The 15837-nt window shown below is 45.1% G+C and overlaps 1 protein-coding gene across 1 annotated transcript in view; it reads left to right on the top strand.

Annotated features, from left to right (window-relative positions):
• The window catches only part of AP1G1 (adaptor related protein complex 1 subunit gamma 1), a 4036072-nt gene that overhangs the window by 2376451 nt on the left and 1643784 nt on the right, over positions 1–15837 (top strand). The window lies entirely within an intron of this gene.

The raw sequence follows: 15837 nt of genomic DNA, 5'->3' as shown, positions 1-15837 counted from the left end.
TTGCATTCCTTGCCTAGGCCCAGACCACGACGTCACGGGTTGTCAGTTTTTTGCTAGGTTTAACAAACTTATTAAACGTCGGTTTGATTTTGCCCGACATTATTTTGGTAGGAAATTTAATTATACCATGCCGTCGGAGCAACCGACGACCGGAATGCATAAAAAACGCAAAGATAAGGACAGGCAGCCGAGACCCAAACCAGATTCTGAGGCCTCTGCTAGACCAGTTGCCGGTTCTCCAGTTTTCATTGAGGCACTTATGCAGCCCCTGACGACCGCTGATTCAGAACCCCAGGCGGCATCCGATTCATAAGAGATTGCTAGGCCTCCACAACCTTTATCTTTAGGCCCTTCCGATTCCATGGCTGAAGGCGTTTCCGGTGTAGCTGAAACGCCTTCAGTTGCAGAAGGTGTCTTCAGACAGACTACAATCACTATTAAATCCTATGCAAAGCTGAAAACTCCTTTAAAAGCAAAGAAGACTGTACAGCAGTCTCCAGTACAAGGCCCCATGCCTAAGAAACAGATGCTTAAGATGGCTGAAGACTTAATTACCCTAATCAGGGGTTCCCATCCCCCTCCTGATTAAAGGCCTAGACAGGAGGAGGACTGCGCTTCCTCTGACTAGGTTTCAATTTCCTCAGATTCTTCTGAGGAACAGGAATATTCTTTTCCCCCTTATGAAGACTCTGATGCTGAAGAAATCTATTCCTTCAGCATCTCCCCCAGAAGACTACTCTTTTGGGAAAACTTTACATACCATGAGGGAACATTTCCACTGGGAAGGCCAGGATTACTCTGATTCTAAGAAAAGGTTCCGAGAGTTCCTTTTACTACCCCAGCACAGACCGCTTGCTATTCCACCAGTGTTAGACATTGTGGATGATGTTTATTCAGAATCTAGCCTTAACCCAGATTCACTTCCTCCTGCACCAGCCAAACCAGGCAGATACTATACAGTCCCTGACTGACACAAATTCCTATATAAAAGCCCTGTTGCTGACCCAGAAACCATTTCCCAGGGTCCAAAAGGGGTTAAGGCCTCTATTGCTAAAAATCCTGTTCCCTCTGAAAGGGATTCTCGAACACTAGACAGATGGGGAAAGAAAATATATACCTCAGCTACTCTAGCTATGAGGGCCTTAAATTGCCAGTTTCACATGCTGAAATGTCAACAATATTTGATGTCTCAATTAAAACAAAAAATGATCACACATACAGAGCAGCCTAATTACAAGGAAATGCAAGATTTGTTGCATGCAGCTGAACAAGTGGGAAAACATGCTTTGCAATGTGGATTTGATTCATTGGAAGCTTCTTGTAGAGCAGCAGTGACGGGGTCTGTCATACGTAGGCATGCTTGGTTAAAAGAACAAACTTTACCTGATCATGTAAAAGCAAAATCATTGGATGCACCTTTACAGCAGGATGTTTTATTTGGTGTAAAAGCTGAAGAGGTTTTAAAGAAAATGGAGGATAAGGCAAAATCTATGCAGGCGGTCAAGAATTTTTTACAGGTTCAACCCTCTCATTTCAGCAGAAATTGGCCAACCAAAAACTGGTTCTTTCCAGCTTCTGACAGACCACAGACGGGCAAATACAGACGCCCAAGGGGCAGAGGTCAGCCATAAGGTTCTTACAAGCCTCGACAATGGGGTGCCACAACCCAGAAAGGAGGAGAAGACAGGTCTCAATCTACCAGAAGACAAACTCAATAATTTACCCCTCAGACTGCCAAGCAAATCCCTCTTGGCAGCTCCCTTGGGAGGAAAACTAACACTTTTTGCAGACAATTGGCGCATCATCACAAAAGACAAATGGGTACTAAATATTGTTTCTCAAGAATACAGATTCCACTTTCACACTTTACCAAGGATAAAATAAATGCCAAACCTGCCACCAAATCAATGGGCAGAGGCTCAAAAACAAATTTTAGCTCTCATGGACATGAGAGCCATTCAACAGGTTCCTACACAGGAGCCAGGGACAAGGATTTTACTCAAGACTCTTTCTAGACCCCCGAAAGGATAAAGCTCGGAGACCCATTCTGGACCTCTCAATTCAAAACACATATCTTGAAGTACCCAAATTCAAGATGCTAACATTACAGCAACTTCCTCCCATGCTGGGCAAGAAGGCTTGGCTAGTAACGTTGGACCTCAAGGAGGCATACCTGCATGTCCCTATCAGACAAAATTGCAGAAGATACCTCTGATTTATAGTAGGTTCAACCCATTACCAATTCTTTGCACTGCCCTTTGGCTTATCTACTGCGCCCAGGGTCTTCACAAAATTCCTGGCACCAGTAATTGCATACTGCAGACAGGGAGGAATTCAAATGTATCCATCCCTGGACGACTGCCTTATTCAAGCAGAAAGCAAGGATTTTCTTTTAAAGCATCTGGCGTTTGTCAAAACCTATTAAGTTGCCTAGGGTACACAGTAAACGAAAAGAAGTCAAAACTAGTGCCCTCAGAAGACATAATATTCCTGGGTGCCAGCTTAAATACAACGGCCCAGATGGTTTCTCACGCCATACAAGCAAGGACAACTGACTCAATACTTCAAAATGATGGCAACAAAGACCCAACTCCCTGCAAGAAAAATTATGCAGGCCTTGGGATTCATGGCTTCTTGCATACTACTAATACCATATGCAAAACTGCATATGAGGAAATTACAATGGTACCTGAAAAGCGTATGGACTCAACACAGCCACAGCTTGGAAACAATATTACCACTCATTCCCTGCCTTCAACAGGAGTTTCTATGGTGGGCTCAGGCATGTCAACTCAACAAGGGTCAGCCTTTTACCTTACCCACAGCCAGGCAAACTATAACAACGGATGCATTGGATTATGCCTTGGGAGCACACATGGCAGGACAGTGTATTCAGGGCAAATGGTCTGCAGATCAAAGGCATCTACATATCAATCAAAAAGAGATGCTAGCTGTACAAAATGCCCTAACAGCTTTCAAGGACCTCCTACATCCAGGACAACTACTAATAAAGACGGACAACACCACAGTGATGTGGTACATAAACAAGCAAGGGGCACACATTCCTACCCCCTATGCAGGCAAGCAATGACCTTGTGGAACACAGCACTGACCTACCAAGTTCAACTACAAGCACAATTCCTGCCAGGAAAGAAAAACACATTGGCAGACGATCTAATCAGAAACATCATAGATCCTCATGAGTGGAAACTAGGTCCACAAGTATTCGCAATGATAACTCAAAATTGGGGGAGCCCAGACATAGATCTGTTTGCCTCCCCCAAAACTACCAACTACGGAAATTTTGCACAAGGACATACCACGCGCTGGCTTGGAAAGTTGACGCCCTCTTCAGTTGGAAAACATTAACAGTGTATGCCTTTCCTCCACTGCCTCTTCTGGCAAAGTTGTTGCTGAAAGCCAGATTAGAGAGGCCACAAATGATACTCATTGCTCCAGACTGGCCACGCCAACACTGGTATCCAATATTAAGGAACATAGCTCAAGGCCCACCATGGATTTTACCTCAAATTCCTCACCTGCTCACTCAGCAAAACAATCAGATCCTACACAGCCAGCTCAAGACTTTAAATCTGGCTGCATGGCAAATTACCTAAACAACCAGTCAACGCTTCTCTCTAAAGCTGTTATGCATGTCATTCTGGAGGCCAGGAGGCCCAGCACCAGGAAAACCTATTCAGACAAATGGAAAAGATTCTGCGCCTGGTACCAGGCTAAAGGCCAGAATCCCCTTGTCTCAAATATTCCTCAGATTCTACAATATTTAGAGATGTTGCACAAAGGACTTTCCTTTTCATCTATTAAGATCCACGTCTCAGCTATTTCAGCTCAATACATCACGGATCCTCCTCTATTTTCACATCCATTACTAAGACAGTACCTCAGAGGGGCTAAGAACATAAGACAGCCCCGAAGAGCACCAACTTGGGATCTCAACTTTGTTTTGGAAAAACTTACACTTCCGCCCTTTGAACCAGCTTCTACAGCTGATTTACAGTTTCTATCATGGAAAACTGCCCTGCTGCTAGCAATAACTTCAGCACGAAGAGTCTCAGAGTTACAGGCCCTAATGGCAGTGGAGCCTTTCATCATTTTTCATCAAGACAGAGTCGCTTTACGAACTAACCCTTCCTTTATGCCAAAGGTGGTATCCAGTGTGGCCCTAAACCAAACCATTCATTTTCCCACCTTTTATCCAAACCCCCAGAACAAAGGGGAAAGGCTCCTACACTCTTTGGACATTCACAGGCAGTTACATTATTACTTGGATAAAACTAAGGCTTTCATGAAATCTGACCAGCTCTTTGTATCCTATGCTGCAGGATCACAAGGAAAGGCTATCTCAAAACAGACCATTTCAAAATGGATAGGACATTGTATCCGTTTCTGCTACACACACCATGGGAAACCTGTACCTGGTAACATTAGGCCCCATTCCACCAGGGCCACAGCAACATCAACAGCCTTCCTCAGAGGGGTACCAACCAAGGATATTTTGGAGGCTGCAACTTGGAGCTCAGTGCTCACCTTCACCAAGACTATCACTTACCTCTATACTCTAAAACCAGAGCTGGCTTTGCCACTGCAGATGTTCATCGTGCATACAGCTGCAGTCATAACAGATGGGTTTTCCTGCCGTTAGGCGGGTCCTCAGTCGGCCGAATTCCACAGTCTAGGTCCGGCGTCGGTTGTCGTCACTTCTTCCCTGACGTCAGTGCGACAGGGGTATAAAAGAACCAGCCGATGCCATTTTCTTCAGTCTTTCTTGCCGTGCGGTGCCTGAAGCAGAAGCAGTTCGTAAGTGCCGGTCGGCCAGCTCCTGAGATTACGAATATTTTGCAACCAAAGTCTTCTTGAAAGCTAAGTACCCCGTTGGGGAAACTTTTCTTGCCTCAGACCGATGTCAGACAAAGTTAATAATTGCATTTCATGTGGGAAGCAAATACCACATAAGGATTTTCATTCCCTCTGCATTCCTTGCTTAGGCCCAGACCACGACATCTCAGCCTGTCGTTTTTGTGCTACATTCAACAGACGCACTATTAAGCATCGGGCGGAGTTTGCCCAGCACTATTTTGGCAAAAAATTTAATTACATTATATCTTCGGATACTTCGACTCCAGTTTTGAGTAAAAGACGCAAAGATAAGGACCGACATACGAGGTCCGCGGTTTCTACTGACGCCACGCCAAAGCCAACTACAGGTGGTCCGGTTCTCAGTGAGGCGCCTACGCAGCCCCTGACTACCGACTACACTTCATTGGCGGTGTCTACTGTATCCGAGGTCGCAGGCTCTTCGCACCACACCCCGACTACCGATACCGAAGCCACTCTTGGCGGTGAAACTCAGAGTTTAGACAGGTCTGCCACCTCTCAAGGCGTCTTCAGGCCTTCCTCTTCTTTTTCCATCAAGGCTTTCACTAAGTCTAAAGCAGCCATGCATACTAAGAGACAAGCTCCACAGAGCTCTTCTCAAGGCCCCATGCCTAAAAAGCAGATGCTCAAAATGGCTGAGGATTTGATTACTCTTATCAGGGGTTCTCAACCCCCCCCCCCCCAGACAAAAGGCCCAGTGTGGAGGAAGAATCCCCCTCCTCGGACCAGGCGTCCATTATTTCAGAGCATTCTGATGACCAGGAACATTCATACTCCCCTTTTGAAGATTCTGATGCTGAGGAGTCCATTCCCTCTGTCTCCCCCTGAGGATTACTCTTTTGGGGAAACCTTGCATACCTTGAGGGAACACTTCCACTGGGAAGGCCAAGAGTACTCAGACTCCAAGAAAAGGCTTAGGGTTTTTCTCTCGCTCCCTCAGCACAGGCCTCTGGCTATACCTCCTGTCTTAGACATTCCAGATGATGTGTATTCGGAGGCCTGCCTTAACCCAGACTCTTAACCTCCAGCCCCAGTCAAGCCTGACCGGTATTACCTGGTTCCTGACTCACACCAATTCCTATACAAAAGCCATGCGGCTGACCCAGAAACCATCTCACAGGGCCCGAAGGGAATTAAGGCCTCCACTGCTAAAAATCCATTACCTTCAGAGAGAGAGATTCCAGATCTTTAGAAAGGTGGGGGAAAAAGGTATACACCTCGGCCACCTTAACCATGAGGGCATTAAACTGACAGTTCCATATGTTAAAGTACCAGCAGTTTCTTTTATCACAGTTGAGAAGCAAAATGTCACAATCTGAACAACCAGACTTGAAGGAGTTGCAGGATTTGATGCATAGTGCAGAACAAGTGGGTAAACATACTTTGCAATGTGGTTTTGATGCTTTAGAGGCCTCATGTAGAGCTGCTGTTACAGGGTCAGTCATACGTAGACATGCCTGGCTCAAAGAGCAAACCTTACCAGATCATGTCAAAGCTAAATTACTAGATGCCCCTCTGCAAAAAGATGTATTATTTGGTGTTAAAGCTGAGGAGGTATTAAAGAAAATGGAGGAAAAGGCTAAATCAATGCAAACAGTGAAAGATTTCCTACAGGTACAACCTCCACGTTTCAGTAGAAATTGGCCTTCCAAAAATTGGTCCTTTCCAGCCACGGACAGACCCCAAAGAGGTAGATACAGGCACCCGAGGGGCAGAGGGCAATCTCAAGGATCGTTTAGAGGCAGACAATGGCAAGCTCCTACACAAAGAGGTGGTGAGGATATTTCACAGCCATTCAGAAAGCAGACCCAATGACTTTCCCCTTTGCATGCCAAGCAAGGCTCAAATGGCAGCACCTTTAGGCGGAAAACTGGCATTATTTTCAAAAAATTGGCATATTGTCACAAAAGACAAATGGATCCTGGACATAATGGCTACAGATTCCATTTTCACACCCTTCCAAAAATGAGAGGCATGCCAAACCTGCCACACAGTCAAAGGGCAGAGGCACAAAAACAAATTTCAGATCTCATGGACATGAAAGCTATTCAAGAGGTACCTACACAAGAACAGGGTCAAGGTTTTTACTCCAGACTATTCCTGGTACCAAGGAAGGGAAAAGATTGGAGACCTATTTTGGACCTATCCATCCTAAACACATTTTTACTCTTGCCAAAATTCAAGATGCTCACATTACAGCAGCTTCTTCCCATGCTGGGCAAGGAGTCTTGGCTGGTAACATTGGACCTCAAGGAGGCATACCTGCATGTCCCAATCAGACAAGATTGCAGAAGATACCTCAGATTTCTTGCAGGTTCAACCCATTATCAATTCTCTGCATTGCCCTTTGGCTTATCTACTGCGCCCAGAGTATTCATGAAATGCCTGGCATCAGTAATTGCCTACTGCAGACTTCAAGGGATACAAATATACCCATATTTGGACGACTGCCTGATCCAAGCGGACAGCAAGCACATACTTCTGAAACATCTGGCTTTTGTAATAATGTTGTTGAATTCTCTGGAATACACAGTCAACAAAAAGAAATCAAGGCTAATACCCTCTCAAACAATAATTTTCCTGGGTGCCAACTTGGACACAAACACCCAGATGGCCTACCTCACGCCAGAGAAACAGGGGCAACTAACTCAATACTTCAGAAAACTAGCAAATTTCACCAGGCTGACTGCAAGGAAAATCCTGCAGGCTCTGGGATTCATGGCATCTTGCATCCTACTAATCCCATGTGCAAAGCTGCATATGAGGAAACTTCAATGGTACCTGAAAAACCTATGGTCTCAACACAGCCACAGTTTGGAAACAATAATACCACTGATTCCATGTCTTCAAAAGGAATTTCTGTGGTGGGCTCAAGCATGCCAAAGAAACACAGGTCTCCCATTCTGCAAGCCTCAAGCAAATCAAGTCATCACAACAGACGCCTCGGACTACGCCTGGGGGGGCGCACATGACAGATCGGTGCATTCAGGGCAAATGGTCCCAAAAAGAAAAGCACCTACACATCAATCAAAAGGAAATGCTAGCAGTAATAAATGCTGTTATAGCTTTCAAAAACCTTCTGCATCCAGTTCAGCTATTGATAAGGACAGACAACACCACAGTAATGTGGTACATAAACAGGGAGGAACCCATTCATACCCCCTATGCAGGCTGGCCATGTCTCTTTGGAACATGGCTGTGGAATTACAAATCGATCTTCAAGCACAGTACTTGCCAGGCAAGGAAAACGTGCTGGCAGACAACCTAAGCAGAAATATGACAGATCCACACGAATGGAAGTTACATCCTCTAGTTTTTAGAGATAATTCAAGCATGGGGAAGGCCAGACATAGATCTCTTTGCCTCCCACAAAAATCACCAATTGGCAAAATTCTGCTCCAGGACCTTTCATCCACAGGCCTGGAGAGTGGATGCACTCTTTCAGTTGGACAACAATGACAGTTTATGCCTTTCCACCTCTTCCTCTGCTGTCCAAAGTTCTATTAAAAACCAGAGCAGACGGACCAAAGATGATTCTCATTGCTCCAGACTGGCCAAGACAACACTGGTACCCACTCCTGAGGAGCCTGATGCATTCCCACCATGGATCCTACCTCTAATGCCTCTTCTTCTGACTCGGCACAACTTCAAAACTCTTCACAGTCAGCTGAAAACACTCAATCTGGCCGCATGGAAGATTCCTTAACTTCACAACAGACCCTACTCTCCAAGGAGATGCAGGATGTCATTTTGGAGGCCAGAAGGCCTTCTACTAGAAAAGCTTACTCCACAAAATGGAAACTTTTTTGTGCCTGGAATGAGAAAAAGGGCCAGAATCCTGGAATACTGAATTTACCTCAAATATTACAGTATCTAGCTGAGATGCTAAGCAGTGGACTTTAATTCTCCTCCATCAAAATCCATGCCTCAGCCATTTCTGCAGAATACAACACTGATCCTCCTTTATTCTCTCACCCCCTCTTAAGACAGTTCCTCAGAGGGGCTAAGAATATAAAACCCCCAAGGAAACAACCAGTACCTGCTTGGGACCTCAATTTCATTCTAGAAAAACTGACCTTGCCTCCTTTTGAGCCAGCTGCCTCAACAGAACTGCAATATTTGTCCTGGAAAACAACCTTCCTTCTGGCTATCACCTCAGCTCGCAGTGTATCAGAACTACAAGCCCTCATGGCTGTGCAGCCTTTCATCATTTTCCATCAGGACAGAGTTTCCTTACGAACCAATCCTTCCTTTATGCCAAAGGTGGATCTAGGGTAGCTTTGAATCAGGCTATCCACTTACCTACCTTTTACCCTAATCCTCAAAACAAAGGGGAGAGACTACTACATTCCTTGGACATCCACAGACAGCTGCGTTATTATTTGGACAGAACAAAGCCTTTCAGAAAATCAGAGCAACTTTGTGTGTCCTATGCTACAGGAGCTCAAGGGAAACCAATTTCCAAACAGACAATCTCAAAATGGATAGCCCACTACATACGCTTTTGTTACTCTTTTCATGGTAAAACTGTACCTGCAGTTATCAGATCTCACTCCACAAGGGCCACAGCTACCTCTGCAGCTTTCCTCAGAGGGGTTCCTACCAAAGATATTTTGGAAGCAGCCACTTGGAGTTCTGTGCATACCTTCTCCAAGCACTATCACCTACCATTATACTCCAAAACCAGAGCAGGCTTTGCCACTGCAGTCTTGCAGGGCATCCTGGCTCCTCCTAGTTCCACCTAGTGCCTACCACCCCTTTTTTAGCTTTGGGATTCTACCCATGTGTTATGACTGCAGCTGTATGCACGATGAACATAGTACAGTTTTGTACCTACCATAAATGTAGATGTTCAAGTGCTAATACAGCTGCAGTCCACATTTCCCTCCCTCCTTCCCCTCTTGGGACAGACCTATTGGCTAACACCTCATCATACAACCTGATTGGGGTATTCATTTATGGTGTATTTGCTTGCAACTACTGTTTTTTGATTATATTGCATTGCATTATTACATAAATTTATGTATTGCCTTCCTTCTGGGGGCACCAGACATCTGGGGCAAGAAAAACTGAAGAAAATGGCGTTGGCTAGTTCTTTTATACCCCTGTCGCACTGACATCAGGGAAGAAGCGACGACAACCGATACCGGACCTAGTCTTTGGAATTCGGCCGACCGAGGACCCGCCTGACGGCAGGAAACCCATCTGTTATGACTGCAGCTGTATTAGCACTCGAACATCTACATTTATGGTAGGTACAAAACTGTACTTTCTGCAGGGCCTACAAGCTTCTCCAAACCCTGTTTAGTTCCACCGTCCATCCTTAGCTTTGGGATTCAACCCAAGTGTGATGACTGCAGCAGTGTAACACGATGAACATAGTACAGTTTTGTACCTACCATAAATGTAGATGTTCGAGTGTTCCCACTGCTGCAGTCCAGGTTACCCTCCCTCCATCCCCTCTGACTTAGCTGAACTTTTCTATACCTTTCTATCCTGTACAGCCTTTGTGGTGTATTTGCTTGTAACTGAAGGTATTCCTTTTATATGTTTTTTAGCAATATGTATTGCCTACCTACTTGGGGGCACCTGACATCTGGGGCAAGAAAAACTGAAGAAAATGGCGTCTGATGCCTCTTATATACCCTTGGCGCACTGACGTCAGGGAAGAAGCGACAGCAACCGACGCCGGACCAAGACTTTGGAACTCTGGCCGACTATGGGACCGCCTGACGGCAGGATAACTGAAGTGTGATGACTGCAGCAGTGTGAACACTCGAACATCTACATTTATGGTAGGTACAAAACTGTACTTTTCTGGAAGTTCCAATATTCAGGATGTTGACTCTACAGCAGCTACTGCCCATGCTGGGCAAGAAGGCTTGGCTCGTAACTTTGGACCTAAAAGAGGCATACCTGCATGTCCCAATCAGACAGTTTTGCAGAAGATACTCAGATTCATAGCTGGTTCAATGCATTACCAATTCTCTGCACTGCCCTTTGGCTTATCTACTGCGCCCAGGGTCTTCACAAAATGCCTGGCACCAGTAATTACGTTTTGCAGACAAAAAGGAATTCAAATATATCCATACTTGGACGACTGCCTAATTCAAGCAGAGAACAAAGACATTCTTCTGAAGCATCTGGCGTTTGTAAAAAGATTACTAATTGGCCTAGGGTACACAGTAAATGAAAATAAATCAAAACTAGTGCCCTCTCAAGAGATAATATTCCTGAGTGCAAGATTAAATACAACTGCACAGATGGCTTATCTCACGCCAGACAATCAAAAGCAACTGACTACTTACTTCAAGAAATTGGAAACAAAAATCCACTTATCTGCAAGGAAAATCCTGCAGGCCTTGGGTTTCATGGCATCTTGCATTCTACTAATTCCATATGCCAGACTTCATATGAGGAAACTACAATGGTATCTAAAAAGTGTTTGGACTCAGCTTTGCCACAGCCTGGAGACAGTAATTGCACTCATTCCCTGCCTGCAACAGGAGTTTCGATGTTGGGCAGAAGCCTATCACCACAACAAGGGTCTGCCATTCAGATTACCCACAGCCAGACGGACACTGACAGCGGATGCATCAGATTATGCCTGGGGGGCCCATATGGCAGGAAAATGTATTCAGGGAACATGGCCGCAAACCAGATGCATCTTCACATCAGTCAAAAAGAGATGCTAGCTGTTCAAAATGCCCTGACAGCTTTCAAGGACCTGCTTCATCCAGGGCAGTTACTGATAGACAGCGCTACGGTCATGTGGTACATAAGCAGGGAGGTACACATTCCTACTCCCTCTGCAGACGAGCAATGACCTTATGGGACATAGCATTGGCTTTTCAAGTTCACCTGCAAGCTCAATTCCTGCCAGGAAAAACAAATACTCTGGCAGACGAACTAAGCAGAAACCTCATGGATCCCCACGAATGGAAACTGGATCCACAAGTCTTCAGCATGATAATAAGGAAATGGGGATGCCCAGACATAGAGCTATTCGCTTCCCCTCACAACTGCCAATTGCAGAGATTTTACACCAGGATTTATCACAAGCAAGCATGGAAAGTGGACGCCCTATCCTTCAGCTGGAAAAATCTAAAGGTATATGCTTTTCCCCCACTGCCTCTCCTTCCCAGGGTACTCCTAAAGGTCAGACAAGAGAAGCCAAAAATGATGCTGATTGCATCAGATTGGCCACGCCAGCACTGGTACCCAATCCTAAAGAGCTTGTCTCAAGGTCCAGCATGGATATTGCCTCAAACTTCTCACTTACTGAACCAACAAAACAATCAGATCCTGCACAGCCAACTCAGGACCTTAAATATGGCAGCATGGCGGATAATGTAGCCATTCAGAACACTCCTCTTTCAAAAGCTGTTATGGATGTCATCTTGGAGGCCAGGAGGCCCAGTACCAGAAAATCTGATGCAGAAAAATGGAAGAGATTCTGTGCTTGGAACCAGGAACAAGGCAGTGACAGGTGTGTACCAAATATCCCTCAGATTTTACAATACCTAACTGAGATGCTAAACAAAGGCCTTTCTTTCTCATCAATTAAGATTCATGCCTCTGCCATTTCAGCCCATTACAATACTGAACCCCCTATCTTTTCTCATCCCTTAATAAGGCAATACCTCAGAGGGGCCAAAAACATTAGACCTTCAAGGAGAGCACCAATTCCGGCCTGGGACCTCAATTATGTTTTGGAAAAACTGACACTGCTTCCTTTCGAGCCAGCATCAACAGCAGATATTAAATTCTTATCCTGGAAAACAGCTCTGCTCCTAGCAATAACCTCTGCAAGGCGAGTCTCGGAGTTACAAGCACTCATGGCTCTGGAACCTTTCATCATTTTTCATCCAGACAGGGTTTCTCTGAGGACAAACCCTACATTTATGCCTAAGGTGGTGTCCAGTGTGGCCCTTAACCAAACCATTCACTTGCCTACCTTTTATCCTAACCCCCACAGAACAAGGGTGAGAAAATTCTGCATTCTTTGGACATACACAGGCAGCTACGCTTCTACTTGGACAGAACTAAAGCTTTCAGAAAGACTGAGCAACTTTTAGTGTCATATGCTGCAGGACCACAAGGAAAGGCCATCTCAAAGCAGACTATTTTTTCTAAATGGATAGGCAATTGCATCCATTTCTGCTGTTTTCAACATGGGAAATCAGTGCCTAAGGGCATTAGGCCTCATTCCACCAGAGCAGCAGCCACCTCAGCAGCCTTCCTCAGAGCAGTACCAACCAAAGATATCTTAGAGGCTGCAACTTGGGAGTTCAGTACACACATTCACAAAGCACTACCACTTACCTCTTTACTCTAAGTCCAGAGCAGGCTTTGCTACTGCAGTTCTGCAGGGCCTCATAGCCTTTCCTAACCCTGTTTAGCCCCCCCGCCCTTCCCCAGCTTTGGGATTTAACCCAAGAGTAATGACTGCAACAGTGAAACACGATGAACATAGTACAGTTGTGTACCTACCATAAATGTAGATGTTCGAGTGTATTCACTGTTGCAGTCCAGGTTACCCACCCAGCATTCCCCTTTTCTTTGCTGGGGCTTATCTGCACTTCTCCATCCTATGCAACCTTTTTGGTGTATTTGCTTGTAGATGAAGTAAATGTTATTTTTGTGCATGAATTTTTATTGGCATATTTTTCAGCCTACCAATTTGGGGGCACCTGACATCTGGGGCAAGAAAAACTGAAGAAAATGGGGTCGGCTGTATCTTTTATACCCCTGGCACACTGACGTCAGGGAAGAGGCGACAGCAACCGATGCCGTACCTAGACTTAGGAATTCTGGCCGACTAAGGGTAGCTTGCCAGCAGTATAACCCAAGAGTAATGACTGCAACAGTGAATACACTTGAACATCTACATTTATGGTAGGTACACAACTGTACCTTTTGCCCTTTGGTCTTTCTACTGCCCCAAAGGTGTTAGCCAAATGCCTCATTCCTGTTTTTGCCTTTTGCAAGCTTTCCTTACTTGGATGAACTCCTGTTTCAAGCATCTGCTCCAGGGATCTTGTTGCAAAATCTTAATTTTGCCATTTCCCTTTTGCAAAGCCTGAGGTTCACAATAATCTTCAAAAAGTCTTCTCTGATGACTCCTCAGGACCATGTTTTTTCTGGGATGCAGGATCCAGACTGTGCCTATGCTAGCATCCCTGCCTCCCCCCTAGACCTTAACACTCATTTCCTTTTTTCAACCCCTTCTTCCTCTGGCCTCTATAACAGCCATGGAATTTCTGAGAGCTCTGGGATTCATGGCCTCCACCATTCCTATGCTCCCTGTGGCCAAACTCCACGAGAAAATTTCAGTGGTTTCTGAAGTCAGTTTGGCTTCCATATGTGCATCCCCTCGAATTTGTAGTTCCTCTTCTGCCTAGTCTCTAGAAGGAACTTCACTGGTGGATTCAGTAGTGGTCTTGAAATCCAGGACTCCCTTTTTATCCCCCTCTTCTCTCTCAGGGGGTGTTCACAGATGCTTCAAATGGATGGGGAGCAGTATTTGGCTCCCTAAAGATACAGGATGTTTGCTTGCCTGTTCAGCAGAAAGAGCACATCAGTGTCAGAGATGAGAGCTATTCTGCTGGCTCTTCAGGCTTTTCATCCTCTCTTCTCCCCAGGACTTCTCATGGTGTTTATAGACAATACCACAGTGATGCATGTAAATGGGGAGGGGACAAGATTGTGTCTTTATTTGCTAGTTGTCATTCATGGTGTGGGGTACTTGCTATTAAGTATCAAGTGACTGTTCAGGCAGTTTACAGTCCCTCAGGTTAAAATATTGTAGCAGATACTCGGAGCAGGTGCTTAACTCAATCGCACAAATAAGTGCTTCACAGGGATGTGTTTCTGGAAATTGTCCACCAGTAAGCTGCTACTCAGGGAGATCTTTATGCCTCCCTTCTGAGCAGACTGTTTCCTCTTTTTGTGCAAGAGTCCCTGGTTCTCTGGTTTGGAAGGTGGACACCCTGTCTTTTTTTTGGAATGTGATGTTTCTTTATGCATTCCCTCCTCTTCCCCTCATTCCAAAAGTCCTGATCAAAATTCAACAGGATGTTCCCAAAATTTTGTTGGTGACTCCCTGTTGGCCGAGAAAGTATTGGCTCCCTCCTCTTCTGCATTTAGCCAAGGGCAATCATCACAATCTGACTCTCGGGGTGGACCTACTCACACAAGTCAAGGGATCTCTCTTACATCCCAACCTGGCCACTCTTTAGCTGACACTGTGGGTGATAAGATTTTGATTCCACGTAGACATTTTCTCTGAGGACGTCCTTAGGGTCTTGTAGTAGGCCAGGAAATACAGTACTAGGAAGTCCTACTTATCCAAATGGAAGGGGTTTTGATTTGGTTTCTTTCTCATAACATGGATCCACTTTTGGGGAATGTTCCTTTGGTTCTGTCTTATCTGTTGCTTAGTGCTGGTTTGGCTTATCTTTCTTTTAAGGCTCATTTATCAGCTGTCTCTGCTTGTCTGGCTTCATCTCCTCCTTTAGCTTCTATATTTGAAGCTAAACAATTTCTGAAAGGCACCCTTTATACTAGTCCTCCCAGGAGGCCAGTTCCTCCTCCTTGGGATCTTAAATTTTGTTTTGGAAAAATTGACTTGGGCTCCTCTTGAGCCTTCAGCTTCCTTACAGACATTACACTTGGAAGACTGTATTTTTGTTAGCCCTTACTTCTGCCAGGTGGGTGTCTGAGCTTCAAACTCTTATGGCTTGGCTTGCTCTTTTCGTGTTTTATAAGGATAGGGTGTCCTTGCGTACTAGTCTCTCTTTTATTTCAGAGGTGGTAAATGAGTTGTCCTTTAATCAGTCCATTTATTTGTCCACTTTTTTCCCTTCTCAGCAGTCTGCCAGTGAGAAGGTGCTACACACATTGCATGCACATAGATCACTCAGATTTTATTTGGGTAAT

The sequence above is a fragment of the Protopterus annectens genome, chromosome 8.part0 (genome assembly GCF_019279795.1).
Source record: "Protopterus annectens isolate FY-2018-M chromosome 8.part0, PAN1.0, whole genome shotgun sequence".
NCBI classification, from domain to species: Eukaryota; Metazoa; Chordata; order Ceratodontiformes; family Protopteridae; genus Protopterus; species Protopterus annectens.
Note: the sequence above shows the minus strand (reverse complement) of the source record. Positions and strands in the feature narration are given on the sequence as shown.